Genomic DNA, 15,621 nt, shown 5'->3' on the forward strand with positions numbered 1-15,621 from the left:
TGGGAAGAAACGACCTGGTCGTGAGATTTTTGAAGGGTGCTAGGAGGATTAACCCCTCCAGACCTCCTCCTGTGCCGTCCTGGGACCTATCTGTGGTCCTAGGGGCTTTGAAGGGTCCACCTTTTGAACCACTCCAGTCGGTGGATCTTAAACTTCTCTCGCTGAAGACTGCCCTCCTGTTGGCGTTGGCATCTATTAAGCGAGTGGGAGATCTGCAGGCTCTTTCTGTGAGCCCGGCATGTTTGGAGTTTGGTCCTGGTGATTCCAGGGTCATCCTCAAACCCAGGCATGGTTATGTACCCAAAGTGCTCTCAACGCCGTTCAGAGCACAGGTGGTGACATTGTTAGCCCTTCCCCCTTCCACGGAGGGTGGGGAGGTTAACTTTCTCTGCCCTGTTAGGGCGCTGAGAATCTATCTGGAGCGTTCTGCATCGTTTAGGCAATCAGAACAGCTTTTTGTCTGCTTTGGTGGTCGATCCAAGGGGGATCCGGTCACTAAACAGAGACTGTCTAGATGGATAGTGGAGGCCATTTCGACGGCTTATAACTCAGCGGGTCAGGTTTGCCCTTTAGGTGTAAAAGCCCATTCGACCAGAGGCATGGCCTCGTCGTGGGCGTGGTCGTCTGGTTTTCCCATCCAAGACATTTGTGAGGCGGCCGGGTGGGCCTCGCCGTCCACATTTATGAAATTCTATAATTTGGAAGTACCCTCCCTACAGGCGAGGGTGCTTTCTGTATGATTAGGGCCTTGACAGTGTCTGGTCCTCCATCATTTGTTCCGTGCATAATCACATTCACATATATATATGTTTATAAACCCACTTCTGGCCGGTAAAAATCTTGTATTATAAACCCGCTAAGGCTGGTGGTATTTTCATATTCTTGACCCTATCGGGTAATTCTGATGTATTCACCTGGACCTGACGGTGTCGGCTCTAGTGTATACATATTAAGTGGTTTATGGCTTGTTCTGTATGCTCAGGGTTCCTGAGTTGCAGTGGCAACCAGTTATTCAGTGCGGCGTTTTGCATAGCGTTCCCACTGCGTATAGCTACGCAATACGAAGTGACCGTTCGAAAGGGAACTACTTGGTTACTCACGTAACCTCAGTTCCCTGACGTGTGATGACGTGGAGCGATCTCATTGGTCACACGTCAGGAGCGCCCGCGCCATTGGATGTTCAGTTGCTGCAGCACAGCCTATGAGCGAGCGAGACGCTCTATGTGCTAGCTGTGCAGCTGCAAATGCGTTTTACATAAGGTTCAGTAAAATCAAGGAAAAGGAGTTTTCCCACTGCGTATAGCTACGCAATACTTCGTTCCCTAACTCAGGGAACTGAGGTTACGTGAGTAACCAAGTAGTTTTCTGATTAGAAAAAAGTTTCAAAATATGAGAAGATAATATGTAGGTAGGGAAATTAATTAACTGATGTCATGGTTGATTTCAGTTTTCAGTTTTTTGGGCTAATTTATCAGATTAGCTAGCGGGGCTTTTTGAGGCTGAGCAGAATGGCAATAAATAGTGGCTAACATCACACATCCAATGTCGTCACTTTGTTAGAGCACAGACGTAAACATGTAGTCAACACAGCGGTCAGATGACTGTTTATGAGCGGGAGTGACATGCTAATGATGTGCATTAGCAGCTCGCTCTGGCTCTGGGCCTAGTCATAATGGCTCCAATCCTACAATTACTGGACATAAGCTTTCGTGCTGAAATTACTAAAGCCACTTTGTTTTAGCGAGAGGCCATAGGCGGAGAAATGTTGACTTGAGACCTAGCGCTGAAGCGGTTATTATGGTGTTAAAAACCCAATAACACTGTCAGAGGACATTCACATTTATCCTGCAGGGATATTACTGCTTTGAGGGAACTCCCAAGAGTTTGCTTTAGGCTGATGCTCATTTTCTAAAAGAAAACTGAACCAATAAGGCACAGAAAGAGTGGGCGGCCCATTCTCAGCACCAGCCACCAAGCTGTAAGTAGAAAGCGTCCATCTTTGACATTACTGTCCCTATGGAGTACAGGGGGTCATATAGATCTGAAGGAAGACTGTATTACCAGGGCTGGAGAAGCTTTGAAACTGTAGCTTGAGAAGCCACAAGATAGTCATAAAAGTAAAATGACTAGCTTAGCTACACTAAGCTACTAAGTAACCTAAGAAATACACTGAATCTGATTTAGGCTTAATGTCTTTTTTAAATAATTATAAAATAATATGTTAAAATTTAGGGGCGGTCACACTACACGTTTTGTTCCATTGACATACGCATGCAAAAACAGGAGACCAGAAATGCAAGTGTCAATTTTGCTGCATTCCAAAGTTTAATTTTTGGTGAACTCTGACTGGTCAATTTGTATCATGTGAAGACGTGTGACCAATAGAAGAATGATGCGTCACACGGCGTAATCTCTTGGCTGAATAAAAAGAAGGCAAACTTCAAAGATGCATGTTTGCAGCATTGCAGGATATGGGGTAGATTTTATACTTACTTTGTATCTACTATTATTTGTTATATGTTGAATTTATGTTTTAAAAATTTTTGCAGAGTGGGGCATCATCAAGACCATTGCAGTGTCCGAAGGAATTTTTCGTGCTTAAAGTCTGTAGGTATCATAAACAATTTTTTTTACAACATTTATAGGTTAACTTGTGTTCATATATTCATATATTGTTCATTATTTATTCTTGTTTATTCATAAAATATTACCTAAAATGAATTAATATATGAGAGAGTGTTTGATTATATGCTCCGCTCACTCTGTAGCAAGGTTGCGTGCTTGAAGTGAAATACATTTATGTTTTATTTTTCATCACACTTCGCTTTGGAAAAAAAGCTGGAATATGGAAGCTTATTTCCGCCACGGAATAAAAAGATTTAAAAGATAATTGTAACTTTTTGTCTCGCAATTGAGATTTTATATCTCGCAATTCTGAGAAACAAGCTTCAGTGCCACAAAAATGTAGTGAAAGTTATGAGTGTCACTACTTTTATTTAATTAGTGTGTGAGAAAAAGAAAGTGTTTTGTTTCCTACTTTCCTTGGAGGTTTGTTTTGTTTTGCTTCAGCATGTGCCATTTTGCCATTTTTTCTTTTACAAGAATATTCATCTGTAGCCATGAAGGCATTATTAGTAGAGTTCATGACTGAATTTCCCCATGCCTTGCATTTTTCATTGTATAAATTTCCATTCATTGCTTGTTCTCATGGGATATGTGTAAAGACAGAAACATTCTCTGGACTGACAACTATATTCAGAAACTTGGAGCAGAGCAGTTCTATGAGGCAGTATAGAGACGAAGACAGAAGATGATGCTGACCCAGGATGACTGAATGGGCTTCTCTCCTCTAACACATAGTTTCTCACTGCTGTCTATGTAGAGATGTGTTTCATCACCCACCTGCAGCACAGAAGGTGTGACTTATGCCCTATGAGAAGGCTGTTTGTTGGCACTATAGCGCTCATGGAGGCCATGTCTTGGGTTATTTGCTTGTCAGGCACCAAGGAAACTTTTTGGCTTTATGTTAGAGATGGATGCATGAGCCATATAGTCTATGCATACAAATTTGTAGAGTAGAGAAGGTCAAACGTTTATTGGTGCAAGTTTTGTTTGACAATTATATAGGCTGTTTAAAAAACCCTCTGGGGTCTAAGGTGTTTTTGGGGTCCTTGAGATGTTTTGACATGCCCTGACATTTGTGCTTTTTTCAGTTGCTTATAAACATATTAATGGCAAAGGTGTCATTACACTCTATTTAGCACAAACAGGGCTACCATAATATGTGAGCAACATGTATGTACATGTTTGTATTTTTGAGAAAGAATGTTTATGCATGGTTATTGAAAAAACGAAAAAATTTAAGTTTCTGAAATAAGACCACAAAACACATACTTTTGACTTTTGACTAATGGATGTTGTCGCCTAGAGTTTTTGCTTCAAAATGATCTGAAAATCATCCTGCCTAATCAGTCACATAAAACAATACATTGATTTAAATTTTGTAAGACGCCTTTTGTTTGGAAAGGCAAAATGCGTGGGGGCGTGAATGATCATGAATAATGCTGTGATTCACACCTGAGAAGACAATGACCTGCATAATGAACCGCATAATGAGCCTTTCAGTCAGGTATGTCACTGAGAGGACAATATATATATATATATATATATAAAATACAGAATTGGTTCTTAGTTAGAGTTGGAAACATCTTGAAAAAAAAGTATTTTTCCACAAATTTTGTATGCATGCAAATTGTATAATATCCAAGGTAAACATTTCTAGTAATTGTGCAGTTAATTCTCATACTGTATTTTCAGAAAGAATACGTATCCTCTCCCCAAAATTGTCACTTATAAAACACAATAAAATAATTTAATGAGAAGGCTTATATTGACCTATTAAGACTTTGTTTACATCTTGTAAATATATTTTTTTCTATTTTATTAAAAAGGTTACAATTACAATTTTAACAATATTTCAAGTGTAATCTTTCTTTGTAAAAAGTATACATTTTACCAGACGTATTTCAAAGTTAAGGATTCATTAGTTTGAATATTGGAACAAAAACTATGATAACATCTTAGTTGATAATTCAATATACCTACTTTATTTTTGACAAAACATCCCATACTATATATTTAACATGTGAGCAGAAATTGGTGAACAAAAGCTTATTTGACGTGACAGTAGTCTTTTTTACAGTAAAAACTTTATAATCTATCAAACTAATCAACAAAATCTTGTCTAAACATTCATATTTCGTCTGTGACATATCGTTTTTATGATATATATATATATAAACGTTAATTTGCTGTTTAATACGTTGCTTATGCAAAGACATTTTATTTCAACATATTTCAGTACATTTTTACTCATCTCAGTATAGCAATATAGTTTGGTAGAAGCTAGTAGATGTGTTCATGTAAAAATAACATGTTTACTAATGTAAGTGCCAGTGTGAATGAACGGCACAGATGCGTGCTGTTGTTTACTGCAGCCGAAGTAAACAACAGTGCGCATCTGTGCCGTTCATTCATTCACACACAGACATGCAATTCATATTTAAACAGTCTTTTTGCGGTTTACAGACACTATTCCATATCGCGATTGAACAAAGCACTTAAGAATAAAGAACTTAGCCTACTATTCACAATCCTCAGCTGGATCCGTTGCTCCTCGAAGTGAAACTAAACCAGGACTTCTGAGGTAAATTTCCCAGGATTATTATTACGATAGTATTATTCCTCACATCGTAGACGACGTAAAGTACATGATTCTTATTAAACTTGATGTGTTTTGATGTGGGTGTTGACAGGTTTGCATGGATTGCCTCAGAATCATTTGCGTTTGAATAGCGCGCGCTCTCCGTATGTTCACATTAACAGATAATGAGCTGAAATGAGAACGACTGACATCACGACTTTTTAAACAGATTACATAAACAGAGAATATTTGTTTTAGTTTTGAGTTAGATAATTTAAAAGTACACACTTAAATGATTATAAAGATATATGGCTCATGCCTGGGTGAATAGTATTTGCTGAGTTTTGTTTAAGTTTAGAGACGTGCTCCAGAAAAAAAGTTTCACAGGGACGGAGAGGCCGAAAGCACACCCTGTTTATTTTCTTTATTTTACAAAAGCACAAATGTTTTGTTTCGATTGTAAGTGGACACATAAAAAATTAGACATTTTACAGTTTAATTTTTTTCATATTTCTTAAGTCTGTAATGTATGGCCATAAATGACGGAGTATTTTAAGTCTATTTTGCTGCTATGTGAAAAAAGTATGTCATCAACAGCGCTTTACACCAACCAAACAACCTGAACACAGACGTCAAATGAACTCCAGTCAACAGAAAGCGGCCTTTGAAGAATGGAACTGATAGGCCTTAAAATCCCAATCAAACGCTGCTGATCACATGCACATGAGCGAGCAGAGAGAGTCTCATCTCATTTACAAAGAGCAATGTGTGGCTTCGAAAAAGCCATGGAACAATTACACAGAGAAAGAAGGATGAGGCAGCAAACGTCTGGAGATCAGATCACTTCACATTGGCGCAGCAGAGGCAGGATCCGCAGTAATTACCAAGACAAACATGCAAACGCACGTCTTGCCACGGCTTTGCATGACGGCTGTTTCCTGATTGCTAATTGTGATTAAAAGCAGCACCTGAGGATGGAGCTGACCTGGAGAATGATCCTGTTGTGGGAGAGAAATAATTGGGGTAATTTTCTTCGCTTTAGCCGTTCCACTTAAACGAGGCTGCGTGATTTAGAAAAGAGAGAGAAACAAGAACATTTCTAACGATGATTCCTTCATAAAAAGGGAGAGAAAGGAGTCAGGAGAAACAAGTATGTGCAGGAAGAAAGCAAAAACAAAAAGCAGCCGTTGTAAATTGACAGCTGATTCTGTAGCCACAGTTTAGCTCTGTTGCATTTCTCCAGGTGTGATGAATAAAATGAGACGGGCATCATTCCCTATTCAGACTAATGAGACATTGTGTTCAACAGTCTCTCCCTCCCTCTGCACCGACAACCCTTTCATTGGAAACGAGTGTTTTAAAGGCTCAGTGAGTATATGTGGAAAGGGGCTGTTGGAGTAATCAAGTGTGGTACCGGGGTATGAATACATGTGTTGATAATACACATATATTTGGTATGCATACTGGGAGAAGCATGTTCGTTTACTGCAGGACATTCCATTTAACCTTCCAAAGCATAAACTGGAAGCAATAGCAGCGAATTTAATCTCAGTATCTTTTATGACTCATTATTAAATCTTATTGCTAAGGCTTAAGACATTTTTTTTATGCAAACCTGGACTGAAAATGCAAAATAATCATTTTTCTTTCCAAGATGATAAATTGAAACTTGGTGAATTGTGCATATATGATATGCAAATTTCTAAGGCCTCTAAATTATCAACATGATCAAAACTTTGCTGGAAAACCTGCTGTACACAATTCTACTACATGCTTAAAACTATAAATTTGACCAAAGGCAAGTTAAAAGGCATTTTAGATTAATTTAAAAAATGTCCTCTTTCAGGTCTGCAGAGCTTTGATCATAAGCATTTAAATATCATCTTACTAAAACATATTGGGAGATATAGAATGATAAACGATATTTATATGCATTTTATGTAAGTAGTCTGCTATACTGTTATAAAGATCTCATTGATTTACAGTCACAAGCAATCACAATTATGGCCATATGAATATCAGCAACTGCACCGAATTGCAAATTCCATTGCAAAAATGGTTTGACTTAAGTTTCAATAAACGTTTCCATAAAAATACATCTGACTATTTTCATGTGTCATGGTTTATCAAGTAGTTCCACGAGAAGCTATGTGACGAATGCAGGAAAATAACGTCATGACAAAGCTGATTGGCCGATGGGACCATAAGAAAACAACCCTTCCCTAATGACTGCGAGCTCTGATGAAAACAGGCAACAGAAAGCTTTTCATGATTTTAAGTGCACTGATAAAATATATTCTATAATATAATGAAATCTATTTTTTTCATAATACACAGATACTTTGAAATGGCTGTCAATAGAGAAAAATGCAGGAGCCGTGATACTGTAGCCAAACCATGAACCCTTGTTACTACCAGAAACCAGGAGAGTGTGTTACCCTCATACTGACAAACCGCATATCGTTTACAGAAGATGAAAACTGAGGGTCGGATTCAATAAAACGCTGTACAGCTTAGAATGCCAGATCAAAGTAATCTGGTGCATCCGCCACAACCCAGCACTGAGAACTGCAAGATGTGGAATTCAGCCTGTTACTTGATTTGCAGAGAGCACATGAAAATAAACGCAAAATTACTCAATTATTTCTAGATTCTACAAAAGGCCAGCAGTGAGAGTTCTCTATATATCTCTGAAAGCATTTTGTTTGAATAAGAAATTTGAGAAATTGCTCTGGTGGTGCAAAAACATTCCATCATATTTTCTGAATCTGGTGGCCAGTTCTATATAGAGTTTAGCAGAAAACTTGTTCACATCACTTACATCTGTAGATCCAAGAAGTTTTATATATGGTGTAATTGAGGTTTAGTTCCATTTTTATAGATTAGAAGACTACAGTATTGCTCAAAACCGCAGCAGAAGGGAAACTATCCAACATGAAATGCTAGTGCTTGGTGGCAATCATTCTGTTAGATTCAAAAATTATATTTTGTAATGGGATTCAGTCAATGAGATTGCTCTGGAGATTGGCCCATAGGTTACCTGTAGGCAGATGCATATCGATAGGCACATTGAGGGAAAATGAAAGACTCTTGCTTGGTGGCTTTTGCGCCTCATCTCTCCACTGCAGGGAATGTAATATGCGTCCTATAATGAAAGCTCTCAGGGGAACTCTTCCTCTGCTTAGTGGTCTATACCAGGCCCACTCAATCACAAACGCAGTGCGTGCTGATGTACCGACAGGGCTTTCAGTAACACCAAGCTGTGTAGTCTGGAAAATGCCGTCTATCGCCTTTAGCACCGTACACTTTTCTTGCCACATGACAAAGCACAACATTTATCTCTGCATTTATGGAAACGAAGATGCTCGGCTCCACAATATGAAAATAGAATACCATTGCTCTGTTGTGAAAGAGAACCCCATTGCCTTTCCCCCGGTTTAGTTGGTTCATTAATGCAGACAGTTGCAGTACATTATCAGGGTAAATGCGACTCCAAAGGTGATTCTTTTTACTATAGACTATATTTAAAGAGTTGTAACATTATAAGGAAGAGGGGCCTCATTTAAAAAATGTTCTGTACAAACTGTCCTACATTTGATCTGACGATCATTTCTCAAATGTGCGCACATGATTCAGAGAATGAATGTACACACACAAAAAAAATGTGTATGCGCCTCTCTTCCAGATATAAAAATGATTAATTTCAAATGATCTTGAAATTGTGTGCGGCTGAATAGTTTCAGAATTCGGAAAGTGCGTACGTCTTTTTAGACCCCGATGTGGTGCCAAGCACTTTTCCACGTCAAAGACTGTTTTTTATAAATTTGAACGTTGGCGTGGATTTTTTGCGTAGCTACGCACACTCTAAGTTCAAATCTGTGCGTACGCATGTTTTATAACTGTAGAGTTGTGAAGACTGGAATACACTACAGGACATTTGTCCAGATTTTTGCCCCGAATTGCTTCCCATCTGGAAGGGTCGACGATAGTTGCAGAAAGTCAAAGCCAGCCACAGATTTAAAGGAATAGTTCAAAAAAAAAATTCCATCATAATTTACTCACACTCATGTCACTCCAAACCTGTATGTTTTCATTTGCATTAGGAATCGTAAGATGACGTTTATTTTTGGATGAACTATTCCTGTAGGCGAGCAGTTGCTGGAGTTAATTTCCTGTCATTTTCAGGTCCTGTTCACGCAAGTAATATAAAAGCACCTAATTTGATCCTAATTTAGAGCATATTACCCAATCATATGAATTATTTTAGGCCAGACGTTGTCAGAAAAACAGGTACAAAAACAGCGGCAGTAAATCTCAGCTGGAGAGATCAGGTCATATTTAGATCCAGAGATGCTTATCATTTCTCTTCATGGGAAAATCCATACAGAATGTCACAGGTAAAGGGGGGATGCCTGGGGGAATGATGGATTGCGTCTATCACACTCAATTATGTGCTTGAGAAAAGTGATTTGACTCGCTGGGGTGTGGGGTGTGGGGGGGGGAGAAAGACAATACTGATCACACCCTCTTACAATATTGGATTTCCAGTGACAATACCATAAAATGTCACTGCGGGGAAAAGAGCAGAATCTGTCATGCACAAGCACACAACACAAATAATATACTTTATCATCTTGTGTTGTGATTATCAGAGATATTAAGTTTTAAGGTGGTTGCAATGCAATTCAGGTATAAGAGCTTTCATCAGATTGCCGTCTAAAGCACTACTCAGACGGTAATGGTTTCTCACGGTGACGTCTGTAGAAGAACATTTGCATGGCTTCTATGCTAAAACTCAGGAATACAAATGCCAGGTAATTCAAACAGGAACGAGAAAGTGGTAATGTAATTTTATTCAGCACACTAATATTATCTATACTACGTTACAGACATAGTCGAGAATACTCAACCTGTTTGTGTCAATTTATACGCGAGGGTCAGGTGTAAACAAAACTAGATGGTGCTATGACTCACCAAACCAATTTTGTCAGCAATTTTTTTTGACTAACTTTTCCCTCCCTATAAGAATACAAAATAACATTACAGTGAATAAAAAAACCTTCTTTGTGCTCTTGGAAATGTCGTCAAATGACACGGTTTCATTGAAGTTGAGTTAACTGACCTGTCCCAACGTTCCATGACTGCCAGGTAATTTGGCTTCTGAGAGAAAAACAAACATTTATAATTTGGACGCAATAAAATCACTGACTAGCACCTATATAAATGCTGAAACTACTTCACAATTACCGTCTGAATAGGGCTCGAGTTAAAGGGATACTCCACTTTTTTTGGAAATAGGCTCATTTTACAACTCCCCCAGAGTTAAACTGTTGAGTTTTACCGTTTTTGAATCCATTCAGCCGATCTCCGGTTCTGGCGGTACCACTTTTAGCATAGCTTAGCATACATCATTGAAGTGGACAAGACCATTAGCAGTTCTCAAACAAAAATCACCAAAGAGTTTCGATATTTTTCCTATTTAAAACTTGACTCTTTTGTAGTTACATCGTGCACTAAGACCGACGGAAAATGTAAAGTTGCGATTTTCTAGGCTGATATGGCTAGGAACTATACTCTCATTCCTGCGTAATAATCAAGAAACTTCACTGCCGTACCATGAGAGCAGCAGGCGTAATGATATGACGCAGCGCCTGAAAATAGTTCCGATGTGTTGACGGAAGGTGGCCTATTTTCAGGCGCTGCGTCATATCATTACGCCTGCTGCTCTCATGGTACGGCAGTGAAGTTTCTTGATTATTACGCAGGAATGAGAGTATAGTTCCTAGCCATATCAGCCTAGAAAATCGCAACTTTACATTTTCCGTCGGTCTTAGTGCACGATGTAACTACAGAAGAGTCAAGTTTTAAATAGGAAAAATATCGAAACTCTTTGGTCATTTTTGTTTGAGAACTGCTAATGGTCTTGTCCACTTCAATGATGTATGCTAAGCTATGCTAAAAGTGGTACCGCCAGAACCGGAGATCGGCTGAATGGATTCAAAAACGGTAAAACTCAACAGTTTAACTCTGGGGGAGTTGTAAAATGAGCCTATTTCCAAACAAGTGGAGTATCCCTTTAAACAAGCCTTCTGATGAAACAAAGTGTTCAATAGATCACATGACCAGAATGTCTTCTAGTGGTTCACTGTGACATTTAGTGCTATATCTCAGGTTTTTTATAATGCTTAAAAAGGTTGTAGCATGTGATTTTGAAATCTGAAAGTGTTCAGAAGTGATTTTAAGAGTCTGAATCATTGCCTTGAGATGACTGCAGACTTGACAGACTCTCGCTATCCATCAAGACATTTAAAATGCTGTGAAAAAATGTCAAATTTTGACATTCGAAAAGTAAAACTCTGAGCAATCTTAACCCTTAAACAGACAACGTGCACCACAGGATACATACTCTTTAATCTCTTGTAGGAGGCATGAGACAGAATTTTTCACCCAATTCTGTCATCAAACTGTTGAGTCTGTTTGGAGTATGTGGGTCACATGACTTTGTTCAAATTTTCTGAGCTCGTTTTGTCAGTTTGACCTAAAGCCAACATGTCCACCCATGGAGCGGGACATTCTGACTTTGCAGAAATTAGGCATATATTAAGCTTACTTTTCTTCAGCAAAAAGTGCAAAACAACTGCTAATATTAATTGTGAACATTAGTGGTGGGGGTGGGACTGTCGAAATCTTGTTCCAGGACCGGGGGCCTATAGGGAAGACCCTTATAGGCTCCCCTGTACACAGTCCCTTTTCAATCTATGCATTTTGAGTTTAAAAAAATGTGTAAATGTTAATATTCACATGTAAAACTAATAGTATTATGCTTAGTTAACCACAGCTTTGCATTTTTAACTAGATATTTTCTTGCAGGGTTTCACACGGCTCATTTTATAGTAGACCAGGGGTGTTCAACCCTGCTCATGGAGGGCCTTCAGAGTTTAGCTCCAACCCTGATCAAGCACACCCGAAAAATCTAACCAAAGTCTTCAGGATTACTTTGAAAATGATGTTGTATCATAAATGACATTATATGATTGATTAGGGATGGAGCTAAGCCCTGCAGGACAGTGGACCTCTAAGGCTAGAGTTGCCCACCCCTGAGGTTGAAGACGAGACAGTTCAGCAGTGTAAAAATACAAGAAATGTATATGCCTCAATTTTAGGACACTTTGACATGTCATACATGCGGGATATATTTTGCATATTAATTTTCTTTTTCATCAAATAAATCTGAAAAATTGATGACTTTGGCTTTTTATACCCTAATAGGGCAACGCATCCTGAGAGATACAACTTATAAAATCCAAACTATATGAAATATTAAAATACTTTTTTTATATATACATATTTTTGCCGATGGTTTTCCACTCTTGCCTGTTTGAGGGTTAATGACATGTTTAAAGAATGTGAGATGCATTCACTTTTGAAAACACACACACACACAGACTCACATATCAGGTGTTGTATTTATTTATTTATATTAAATTAAAAATATAGATTCAGGTAACAAAACTGTGGAACAGTATTTAAATGCTCTAGCTTTGGGGAATGGGAAAGCTGTGGTGGAGAAAGTTACTGTGACCAGAGCTGAAGATGGGCTTCTCAACTCTCACTGTATGCCTGGATCAAAAATGACAAGACTTGACTTTAGTTTTGACGAGCCGTCACTCAATCACAATGCGGCCAAATGAACACTCCAGGCAATTAGTCCTCTTGACAGCATGAATAATACACTCTGACTTATGAATCTCTTGGAGAAACACCATGGCGGATGCATTTGAGAAGGTTGAGCTCAGGGACTGTGGCTTTCGCCGTAATCGCTCGCTAAGCCTGAGCTCACCGTGTGGTTGGCTGCAGATGGGAAACGAGATGGGAGATTGTGCATGAATAGGAATTACATACTGAGAAAGAACTAGACACTATCATGACCCGGACTAAAGTCAGGGAAAGCATAACTGGAGTTGAGAGAGATTCCTGGGAGATTCAAATGCTATCGTCACACAGCTGCAGATTCCCCACGCTGCATTCTGTACAAAAAGAGAAAATTGTGGGGTGAAGGAGGAGCTATACCTGACAGAAAGAAAACATCTACCTCTTGAGCATGGGCAGGGGTTAAAGAACACAAAAAGCACCAAGCCGGGCTACATACGGTCACGAAAAAACACACCGAATACTAAAATAACCTGCAAGATCTACAAAATCAAATATGTGCTGTTCAAATTAAAGATATATACAGCCATCAAATAAGAATAATAATCTCACACTCAATATAAGTGAACAAAACATAATGGGGGAAAAAAAGAGCGCAAGTTTTCTCAGCTATTTACAAATACATCTGGCCAAATTCAACTGTCTATAAAAATACTATTCACATTTTCTCATTGACGTACAGTAGTAAAATCACGAGGAACAACCATTACAAATGTCAATGTTATAGGAAGATGTTTTTCTTCCCTTTATTTGTCCTTTGTGATATAAAATGACTTTTTAAACTGTGCTTAGTCTACCGATACTTTCTGACTACCTTGACACATGCAAAATAAGTTCCAGTGAGCAGATAAAAGAAATGATCAAAAATACAACAAAATGAGAAGGACCCAAAAGAACAACATGTGCTTGTTTCCATCTGACACTGCAGATTTGATATGCAAATATGCATGATCAGGACAGCAAAGGTAGACTCAAAAACACTGCAAATTAATTCAATTTTAACATTAAATGCCCAAACATATTATAAGTACCCTAACATTGTTTTTAGTAAAGCTTATTGCCTCTCAATACTGTAAAATATATGATGGCAGGGTCATTATAAACCCCTTTTTGAGTTATAGGGCCAATTTTAAAAATATGAAGGGGATTTTATGTGCCTAAATCAACTAGTTGACAAATGTGTTAAACAAAAATGAGGAAAAATGGGAAAAAAAAGGAAAAGAAAAAAATATTTATGGGTGAATTCACTAAACAAAGTAAAAACCCTGTATTTTCTAACCAATCACCTACAATCGTTCAACCATACGCTAAAAGTGGTAAAATAGTTCAGCGCTTTATTTAAATGAAGTCATTGTTTTCAGCGCACTGTATACACGCCTTATGTAAATTAGGTTATCAACTCATCGTTATTGGCTATCACTCCAGACAGAAATCAGGCGGTAAACCATTTGACATTTTAAGCAGATGTTTGCGTACATAATTCATCAAATGTTGATTGAATGATGGAGAAGAACATTACAACCAGTCACATGATGCGAGTTGTAGTAAAGTGCACTTTAAGCATTTTAAAGAGTTGATTCAAGTGCCCGGATCTCAGTACTGGAGATTCAAGTCTCCTGCATTCTTCACAACCAAGATAAGGATTTACAAATTGCATTCAGCACAGATTCTGTGCGTGCATTTGTACCGTTAATTGATCTGCATAATTATTTTAGTGAATCGGGCGCGTGTGCAAATAAACAACGCTATCAGTGGTTTCATTCTTAGTGAACTCACCCATCAGATTTTTTATATGCAATGTTTAAAAAAAGGGGGAATATAAGCATTCACCAATATCTCACAACTCTTCACATTATTATCTCCAAGTCCCTGCAGGTATATTTACACAAGTTCAAGATGTTTGTCTCATGTTCTTCTAGATTCTGCTAAAAGTGTGTCACTAATAAACAATGTGCAGCAAGACAAAATGTTTGTGCTCCAACGAAACTTCATCTCCCAGAAAGTGGAAATGTTTCCAAAGAGAATGAGTCCCATCCTCTAACAGTCTCGAACTGAAAGCATTTGCAAACAATCTCTAATATCCCAATTCAGGGATCCTTCTCCCTCCGTTTTGGTCTAGTTGTTCCTCACGTGATGGATTTAGAAGATCGTTCCCCACCCTGTTTCCACAGCAGTTGCTACATATGTAGATTTAGATGCCCTAACCTGCGGTGACGTTATCAGTAGCGTGTACATGAGGTCCTTGTCTTTTATCGGGTTGAGAGAAGAGCTGTCCGTCCATCCCCCATGTGGTAACTGAAAGCTTCAACCCTCTTTGCACAATAAGCAAGAGTGTTTTCATGGAGGTTGTAGTACTTTGGACTTTTCATAACCACATCATAACCAAAAGCCTTTACATAACTATGCATTGTGTTTGTCACAAATAAAAAAACAAATGAATAAAAATGAATAAAAATATAATTTGGCCTTAATTCTACACACTCGACGTACTTCATAACTTTTAAAATAGTTTTCAAATTCTATAGGAGCTAAAATGAAGCAGTTTCAAGTATCAGTTTCATTCTGTAAAAGCGTCTTATATTATTATTATTATAGGTAATCTTAGCGTTCTTTTACTGCAACCCATCTTAAATTATGCTCTATTCATTTTATTTTTAAGGTTAAAAGCTTGAGATAAATACTTCAATTAGTAAACATCTGTGTTTGGC

Source organism: Rhinichthys klamathensis, unplaced genomic scaffold (assembly GCF_029890125.1).
Source record: "Rhinichthys klamathensis goyatoka isolate OS25496 unplaced genomic scaffold, OSU_Roscu_1.1 h1tg000201l_1, whole genome shotgun sequence".
NCBI lineage: Eukaryota > Metazoa > Chordata > Actinopteri > Cypriniformes > Leuciscidae > Rhinichthys > Rhinichthys klamathensis.